The following is a 10,813-nucleotide window of genomic DNA, read 5'->3' as shown; positions in this document are numbered from 1 at the left end:
AATTCATATTCTACAGAATAAGTAACAATCGGTGATCGATTTTTAATTTTATTCAGTTATCTTTGTAAAAATTGAAACTTTGAATAATTTCCATGTATTTAATTCAATAAAAGTAAAGTATCGAATCTATGAAGTGTACATTTTGTGCATCTGAAATATTCTTGAAAAATTATGCCCCAGTTAATAATATACCTTCAACAAAATTTTCAAATAAAAGGATAAACCATTTACTAGTTTAAATTATTTTATTATCAACAACAGATTGTAATTTGATAGCATAATATTTTGAAATTCTTCGTGTGATTCTTCGTGTTTTAAACTTTAATAGTGAAATAAAAAAAATAATTCTTAGAAAAAATATACCACAGAAATTGAATGTCAGAAGACAAGCAACCCTAAAAGAATACAGGTTTAAAACATACATTTTGAATAGTTTCCACAAACATGAAGTAATTCAAAAACTCCAAAAGCAATAATTTATTCTTTATAATTAATTGTTATGAAACGTTAGCTTCTAATAAAAATGACCGAGGTTGTTACGGTATGTGACTACATTTGGGATGAAACTTTCGAAAAACTCTCGAAAATAGTTCGATTTTTGAATATTTGCATAAAAAATATTGAAAACACATCGATGAAACCAAATTATACTAACTAAGTGGCAAACGTTTTTTTTTAATTGGAAAAAATGACTTTTTTTGGCTAATAAGAAATATAAAGCAAAAATCTTATAGTTTAGAGATTTATCAAACGACTTGCTTAATATTTTGCAGACAGCTTAAGAAATATATTATCTAATTTCTGAACTAAAAAATAAGCGTATTTGTAACCATTCTTTAAATATTGAGGTTCGATTGATAAATACGAAATTTTCCATTTTTTCCCATTGTGAAGTACTAAAACAACTATAAAATATTTCAATACGAATAGATGACATATTCTCTATTTCAGGAACTTCAGAATATATTGAGAAATTATTATACCACATTTGAACAAAATATATGCACTAAATTTTAATTTACGAATATGAGATTTTTCTTAAGAAAATTCCATCATATTCTATAATAAGATTTTTCTTAAGAAAATTCCATCATATTCTATGAGATTTTTCTTAAAATTCCATCATATTCTATATTTGAGAAAATCTAAAGATGCAAAATGGCATTAAAACGTATGTAAATGCAAACATAAAAATCTGTGTGATTTCCCAACAAATGGATTTTGAAACAAAATTCTAACAATTTTATAATGAAATTTGTTCAAATTAAATATTAAAATTCATAATTTCGAAAATAAATTGACTTTTCAACTTAGTCACCTACCTTTATCAACTCTTAGATTTGTGCAGCTGCTTACGGCAACAGAACTGAAAATGGGGCAGTAAACAGGTCAATAAAAAAATAAAATTATATTTACATCTTCCAATATATTTGGTCAGGTTCCATTATATTATATATTCCCTTAGTTATGCTTAAAATATTTATAAGCATAAAAAGTATAAAATATACTGTGGATAAACGTGAGTAACACGTATTCACGAATCAATCTAACTACCCTATCTATGTCAAGGCAGATGGCTCAATGATTCTGCTCAAGGGCAAAAGTTTCCTGACCAAGTACTACCCATGATTTGTAGGTTATTGTTGAACTTTGGTTATGTTTCAGATCAATGCCAGTTTTCTTTTTAACTGTAATACATTATAAATTTTATTAAGTGATAATACAAAACAAATTTAAGGAAATAGAAAAGAATTTACACAATATTAGCTGGGCGCACAAATGAAAGTTGAAGAAAGAAAAGACCAATTCCAAAATTCTGAATGAAAAAAAAAGTATTGTTATGATCAATTTTTCAGTATCAAGGGAGCTTCTGCAAGTGGAATTAAATATTTGAATCACGAACTTTTATACCATTTAGAGTTAAATTTGAAATAGATAAACTTATGCTAACAATGTAGAACAGTAACCGACTACGTTTGAAGGAATATTTTTGAAAAATTGGATTTTTAAAAACTATTTATGGTTTTTAGATGCATTGTCAATTATAAACACTATAAATACAAAAAATTATTTGGAAATTTAATATATTTTGAGAAATAGGAAAATTTGAAGTAAATTTTAATGAAATTTAACCAAAACGGTTAACACTTTACACAAAATTGTAATGCAGCAATTCTATTTTTCTTTGTACACAAGTTATAGAATATAAAGATGAATGAAATGAATCAAAATCTAAGAAACATTGAGATGCAAAGAAATTATGGGTAAAAATATACGTATATATACATTTTTTCCATAATTTTACAACTTAATTTTTCTGAAACACCTATAAATGAAAAAGTATTTCACCAACAATAAAAATTTTGGTTCATTTCATTGCCCACAGTATTTAAAACACATGCTGAAATTTTTATGTAGATACCTCTATTAGTTTGAGATATGTTAACTGTGGATAATTTTTATAAAAATTAAAGTTTGAGAAAATTGAAGTTTAAGAAAAATTTTAGCTGAAAAATTGTTTAAAATTCTCCTGGATGATAAGTCAGACCTTCCTTTTCCTAGAAAATACTGTTTCTGAAAGAGAAAAGCCTGGACTACAAGAAATAATAATAAAAAAAGAATTCGCCAATGTAGTCGATAACCAGTGTTTTTAACATAGTCCGATACCTTAAAGAAATATCTGAATTAAGCAATGATAAAGAATCTGAAGTTTTTTAGGGCCCATTCAGAGAGTAAATAAATGCTGATAATCTAATTATGAGTAATCTAATATTAAACAACTGAAGGCAACATAACATAACATTAACATAAGAGATACTGAAACATGAAATCTGCTGAGCATTGATGCTGCAGATTATAAGAAATATACCACGGCATTTAACAAATTTTTAAAAAATGATCTTTCACAGTCCACACGTGTTTATTAAAAAAAAATTACTCGTACGAACCTATCAAAATCCATTATCCGCAGAGTTGAATGAAAGATGAATTTCAAGCATGCCTAAATGTTCCAGGAAACTAATTATTGAAACCAATTAGATTGCCTCTTGGAAGTTACTAATAATACTCTGTTTTCATGACTACTAATGCAACTGGAGGAAAATCTCATAGTATCAATAAAAGAATAAAGGATTCACTGAAAAACGATGCATCAGAAGATAGACCTTCAAGTGACACACTCTTTGTTTCGAACTTTCAACTTGAATTCGATGATGTGATTAAAGATTATGTTGTTTGTTTTAAAGGCACGTCGATTTGAACTATAAGACTGAATAGTAATCTAAACATAATTAATAGCTTATTTATATAATATAATGGAATATTTCAGTTGACCATCCTTTAAAATAATGTGTATTATATATGTTTGAAGCACATTGTATCATCTGTTGTAATAATTGCGTTTATTTGTATCTAAGGAAATAGTCGAATATCTAAGATTAATTTTCAAGTAATTTACTTATTTTTTTCGTTTATATATAATAAATAAAACAAGTTACTTAATAGATAATAAACAAGTTACAAAACAAACAGGTTTTCATAAAGTTACTATTTTACTGTTTTGGTAAAAATTAAGCGATTAAATGAAAAATATATTGAAATAGAAAATTTAATCAAGCATTTTATTAAAAGAGGGGCCCTAAGATGTGTGTTGTCTAGGGCCTCAAAATGTATAAATCCACCACGGTGCATTTTATTAAGTTTAAGTTTTATCAAACTGTTCTTCGAAAAGCATGAAGTTATGTTACGAAAGGAATCTTAACTCATCATGAATAAAGTAAAATTCCTTCAGCTTTATATTATTGTAAAAATGTTTCTGCATAAATCCGGTTAAGTTCTTTGTGGAAAAAATTTTATATTTGTACTTGGATACGCGTCTAACAATTAAAAAATAAATTTATAGAATGATAAAGGAGTTAGTAATAAATTGGTTCGTCAAAGATGGAGGAAAAATAAAAAAGAATTAAAAAAGGAAAACAAGCGTACATTATATTGGTTTGAATATTTGATATTAATAAATTACCCTTTCTTTTACGATTCACAAAGATTCACATTTACTATTAAATGACTTCTCCAGGACCTTTATAATTATTGCATCTTTAAATAGAAGTTAATAACAATTTATTAAACTAAACTCGCTTGGTATGGTGAGTTGATTCCCTTACAATTTCACCGAAACACACTAGTTAGCAGTGAATTAAAATATAATTTAAACTCACACAAATCAAGAATTCATGACTGTACAACATGAAAAACAGCATTGCGTTATGCATTTTAAGCATTTTTTCATTTGAATTTTTATATAACATTTAATAATAACCAGGAACGGATCATGAGATCCAGCATGGATGTAATACTATAAGACTCTATAGCTATAAGAAATGCTTCGCAAAGACAATTTGCAATTTTTGATAAAGCTAATATTTATTTAAAAATAAATATAGCTTATAATACATATAAAATCATATTTAATTAATATACATTAGCGATGGGAGCACAATTAGTTTAACTTCTTGGTGTAGTTAAGTTTTTAACACACACTAAGTAAAAAATTCGGAATCAAAATATTATAGTAATACTCAGTAACATTTATCCAAATATTAACTAATAAACTTAATTCTTCCTTAAGACAGACCTTATATCGTACTTCATAGATGACAAGATAATATTCTACTGGAGTACATAAGGTAGATAAAAATTTTACAGTTTGCTCATCAAAGGATTAAAAATCAGACCTAACCGAATTAGAAATAAATATTAAGTTTAAATACAAAAATGGCACAAAAAGAAAGAAATGATGAATCCTGCCTTAAAACTTTTTCAAGCGTACCTCATCAGGCAGGGATTTTTTCTGGGAGGTTTCTGACTTTCGTTCAATATATTGACCCCTCGTGACCCGAAAATCCCAAGAAATTGATATTTTGGAGATAAGAATTAGTATGATAACATCAAAGACAATAAATTACACAATAACAAGAAAAATATTATTTCAAAAATTATAAATCTAAGCAAGACCACAGGGAAATTGTATCAAACCAAACTACAAAAACGCCATTTAATCATAAAACAAAAAAAAAAAAAAAAAACATCAATAAAATGTAAAAACAAATAACATACCAGCTGAAAGTAAAAATTCCCAAAACTTTGTGAAGAAAATAATCCTATCAGTGCAGGCACAAAATTTTAACTAAATTCAATTTTCCCGCGTTTAAAGCTGCATACGTCTATAAGTCTTAGCCAAAATGTCTCGTCACCATAAGAAATAAATTGAATGATCTCAGCGCCATCTATTGAGTTAAAAAACCAAAGTGAACAAACCAGAAAGTATATATTTAGCTGTGAAAAAATAGAATATGTTAGAAAATAGATAAACCTTCTTTTCTTAAAATTTCTATATGGCAACAATTTTTGGGAAAATCATTAGAAGTTAAATTTTAATGAGATTGTTTGTTGTCTCAATATAAGAAATTTTGTTATTACAAATTTTTTTAATCCCGTTAAATTATGAGAAAATCAAATTTTTGAAAACTTTAGAGTTTAAATTAGAATGGTAATTATTAAGTTTAATTACTTTGAAGTTAAATTCATCCTTTCTGTCGTAAATACATACAAAAGTTTTTTTCATTAGAAATTTCTATTTTTAAATCCAGATAAGTAGCTTTATGTTGATTTTCGTTCGTTTCAGCTAAACTTAAATCTTTTGGATAACAATCAATAACAACATTAGCATTATCTATATTTAACAAAAGTAAGTCATCAATATATCTCCAACCGTTTATTAAATTATGTTTAATTATTTTTTCTCAAAAAAATTCAGAAAAACATTGGCTAAAGCACTTGAATAAGCTGTTCCCATTGGGATTCCCTTTACTTTTTAATAAAAATTAAAATTCCGTTAAAACAAAATTTTCTGAAATATTAAATTTACATAATTCAAGACATTTATTTTTTGTAATAATATTTCTATTTAAATATCCGTCATATATAAAAATACAGACATCTATTAATTTTTCATGAGGTAGATTTGTGTACAAATTTTCAAACTCATAAGTATTAAGTTTATTAATATAGTTATTTTTTCAAAAATCCAGAACTTCTTTGTTACTATTGATTATAAAGTTATCTTCATCTTTAATTTTATTCAGGATAATATTTAGATATTTAAGGAAATGTTTTCCCATGCAGTAATTATAACTGCCAATGCTATAAGTTACAAATCTAAATTTTAATGGTTTGTTATGAAATTTTACCGTTGAGGATTACCGAACAAATGAGAATAGTTTAAAGAGGAAGCCTTAACTTAGTGTTTTTTAGCGAAAGCAAGCATCCTTTTACCCAATTCTTTTCTCCCAGAACTATTTAAAATGTATGTTGAATTAGAGTTATATTTATTAATTAAAAGTTCTTTATAGTAATATTTACAAATTAAATATAAATTATTTGCTAATTTATGCACTATAGTAATAATAAACCTCTCTTTTAAACACTGGTGATGAACTTGTTGGTCCAGTTTATTAACTACATTGGCAGTTAAACTATTAATACGGAATGCATTCTTTTGAAGATTTCTCCTTGTTATTTGATAAGGCTGAAAAACTTGAATTTTATTGAATTCGTTTATTACAAAATATTGTACGTGCAAATTAAAAAGTGTACGTACAATAAAATAAAAGTGGAAATGAAAATCTATTTGTGTTGAGTTAAATGTCCATAGAAAGCAATTCTTTTTTACCTTAATTTTTACATGGACAAAAGCACGCGATTGAATATTTTGACGAATGAGTTTAAATTTCATAATAATGCTGACCAAAAGAACAAACCAAATGAACAAATGAAATATTTTTTATTGTTGACGAACAATACATGCGAAGAAACGCATGAGCCAAATTCTAAGAAAAAATTGAGAAGCAGAGAGGATTAATAATTTGTATCAGGAAAACTATTGATCCATTTTCAATTTTTTTTATTAATTAAAAATTAACTATTTAATTAATTTTCTCTCGAAATGGTCTTTAAATCTTTCTTATATTTCAGCATTTATAACAAAATTTGCAGGATTAATATAACAAATATGTCAAGCTTATGAATAAAATCAACTATCGGTGGATTTTAAAATCGTTCTTTCTAAACCGTTCTTTCATCTCTGAGAGAAATCCTCCGAAGGAAATCGAAGAAACTTGTTCATGTTCATCGAAATCCAGCCAACAAATTATTGCACAACAAATTTTCGAATCAGAGCCCTCCTACGAATAGGAAAAACAATAAATAAAAAGTAAAAGGCTCTCAAAAGGAAGTAAAACAGCTCTAACTCAAAGAAAAGGAGATGAAAAAAAAATGTTTAAAAATACGAGAGAGAGTTTAAAAGGAATGATTAGCAAATAATGTAACAAAATAATTCCCAACAGATGTAAGCAATATGCTAACGATCGAATCGAAAAAAGGTTTAAATTTATGAAAACTTTTTATGGCCATTAACTTAATTTCGTTGGAAATCCATGTACTCGTACATCGCATTCAATGATAAATAAATATTAGTCGGTCTGCATTTCTTTTGAAGAAACATTCCTGATTTTGAAACCAAAATAAAATTTATAGTGTAGTAAGAAAAGATGATATGCAAAATGAGCGTCCTATTGGCAAATTAGCATTTAGATCACTAAACTTTTCCCTTTTTAATTCTATACTTCAAGCAATTGTTCATATCCGAATAAAAACATTAATAACATTTTAATAATTGTATCTCCCATCAGACCAAACAATAAAGCAAAGAAAAATGAATGAGCCCATAAAATAATAACATACGGTTAACACATAAGTGCTATAAAATCGGATATATATTTTAGGTGCTTTTTTAACAACTGAAACCGAAATTTGACATAGAACTATAATTGTAGTCATAAGATCACAAGCAAAAATTCATCTACTTAAATAGTTACATTTTCAACACCTTTACATGCATACAAAAGTGTAGATATTCAGCCGGTCAACTTTTTGATAGATTTGTTTCCAAATTTGCTTCTTGCTTATATTATAGATGGTATCCAAATTTTATCTATCTCTTAACATTTTGTAAATATTCCTGAATCCGAAAACACATTTTCGGATTCAGAAAGGTCTGAAACATGGAGATTCCGCGGAATCTCGATTTCTCTCTGTCATTCTTTTGACGATTATAATATTTTCTCTTTATATATTTTTTACATCATAAAATAAAAATAAAGTACGTTTTTCTTTCATTCATTCTATATATGAATGCATTTTAAAATGATTTGATTTCGATACAATAGATGGCGCTTGCAACAACGTTTCAAGTTGGAGATACAATTTCACGCTGCGGTTTTTTGAAGAGATTAAATGTAAATTTTGAAAGATTGCGGAAGCAGTTGGTAAGATAGGTATTTCATTTAATCGTGTCATTATTTTAATTTACTGATAACTGGAGGTGCAATAGCTTCCTTTCTGAGAATAACTGCAATCAAAGATATCGAAAGAATACTTTTGTGGTGAACTAAAATGAATGAATAAAATAACCATTCATTTAAGATATTAGAAATTATCTAGTTGTTCAAAGTGCATTTGAATTTCTCTTTAAAGAAGGAGTTGAGAAATCAGCACACTATTAACACAGCACATTATTATGCAAATTAAATCAGTGTAATTTTTTAGTACTTAATGTGTTTTTAAATTATAAGTACTGAAATTTATTCCAATTTTTTTACTTATTTATTTTTGCCGATAAAACTCTTCGAGCAGAAGAGGTTCTTTTAGAAAACGTTCATCTATATAGGTCTACTATCAAACTTTTCTGAAAAAGAAAATAAATTTAATCAAGATGAGTAGTAATTGTAGAAATCTATTGCAAACTAAACGGTAATTAATTTTTATATTATACAATATTGTATAATGAAAATTTTGGTAAAACAATATAGTTTTACAGTATTGAAACAATGTGAAATGTAAGATTTTTGTTATATGGATCAAAATTGGATTTTGATATTGCATAATATAATATCCCACTTCTATAATTATTCTTAAAATCAATTAGTTCATTGCCTGACTACTTCTTAACCTAAACCAGCCAAATTTCTATTTCACACTTACTTTCAGATTTGAGACCAGCGACATTTGGTTTGTAGATGGAGTTTTATCCACTGACTTAGCAAGGGTTCAAAACGCGAGTATCAATTATGTAATTGAGTATTTGGCTCAACAGGAATATGCACTTTTATACCTAATATTGAACTGCACTTTTAATTTAATAATTAATTTAAAATTTCGAGTTAAGAATGGGAATTGAAGCCAAAGAGAAAGGGATTCCTCTTGCAACTAAAATTTGCTTTTAGAATCAATTACGAAAGTTAGGTTCAAATGAAAATAACTTTTAATTATGGGGGAAATAAAAAAAAATTCTTCAAAAAATTTACCGCTTTTTAATTTATGAAAATAAAAATTTCATTATTAAGGAAAAAGTAGATAATATTCATCTTTTCTCAGTAAAACAAGGACTGCTTAACTCTTGATAATTTGCTTTAAGTTATTTGAAGATATTTTTCAGAAATAATTTTGTAATACGTAATTAATTTTTTATTTTACTTTTTTAATTTCTTTTATTTACTTCTCCAACATTTATTTAATTTATTTTAAATCAATCAACCAATAAATAATAAGATAGAAAAAAAATGTATCCAAGTTGACTGATCATTTCTAGTAAAACAAATAAAAATGAATAATAAGCAGTTATTTCTTATTGTTAAATACATAATTCACAGTAGTATCATCCCGATGTTGATTTGATATATGTATAATTTGCAAAATAGTTTTCACAGTACTGTTCAATGTAGAATTTTTAATATTGCTTTCTCAATATGATAAAATATTCATCTTTTCAAAAAAAATCATTCAAGTTAATATCTTGGAATGAAATATCATTACTAAACAATAAATAACATTTTTGTACAAGAATTTTAATATATCAGGGCTTTTTAAAAATTTCAGTGCCTTTTGAATATTGTTACATGTTGCATTATATTGTTTATACTGTATTCGGTATTCCTCGGCATTAACAATATTCTTAAATATTTCCCAAATATTATACAATAATATGGTACTACTGGTGTAAAAGCATCATGATCTAAGTACATTCGCTCCTTCGCTAAAAATCCATTCCCATGGTATACCAGCAAGTTTTTTGTATACGTGTGAAAAATAATTGAAACTAAATTTGAAAGTTTTATTTAAATTTTTTTGTTTATCAGTGTTTATAATCAATAAATTGTAAATAATTGAAAATGTTTTACGTATATTTCAGTTAACACGAATATTAACATAAATTAATTATGTATATTATGTAAGTCTTTAGTAACTTATAAATCAGTCGTTCAGATAAGATTAGAACTAATGCTGGCTGACTTAGATTAGAACTAATGCTGGCCAAAAAAATTTCAGTTTTGAGTTATGCCATGTATACTATTCTTTCGGCGATGCGATACTACTGAAATCGAATATTAAAAAGAAGCGACTTTCTTAAAACATCAGAAGTATTCTTTGGACTTATAAAAATTATTTTTGCTTACAAAACATCCACGAATAAATTCAGATTTGATATGAAAAAGTAAGGTATGAGAAAGACCTTTATAAAATCTATATGAAGAACTGATAAATGAAATTTTGATTTAATTTTCCTAAAAAACCACGCTGTTTTTCTTAACATAAGACATTAACATAACATATATATTAAGTTTAGTTAAAACAATTGTTCTTTATTTATTAAAAAAAAAAAACTGAGGTCAGAGACAGAATTATCATCATATTTGAA

The sequence above is a fragment of the Argiope bruennichi genome, chromosome X2 (assembly GCF_947563725.1).
Source record: "Argiope bruennichi chromosome X2, qqArgBrue1.1, whole genome shotgun sequence".
In the NCBI taxonomy this organism is placed as follows: Eukaryota; Metazoa; Arthropoda; class Arachnida; order Araneae; family Araneidae; genus Argiope; species Argiope bruennichi.
This window is presented reverse-complemented; position numbering follows the sequence as displayed.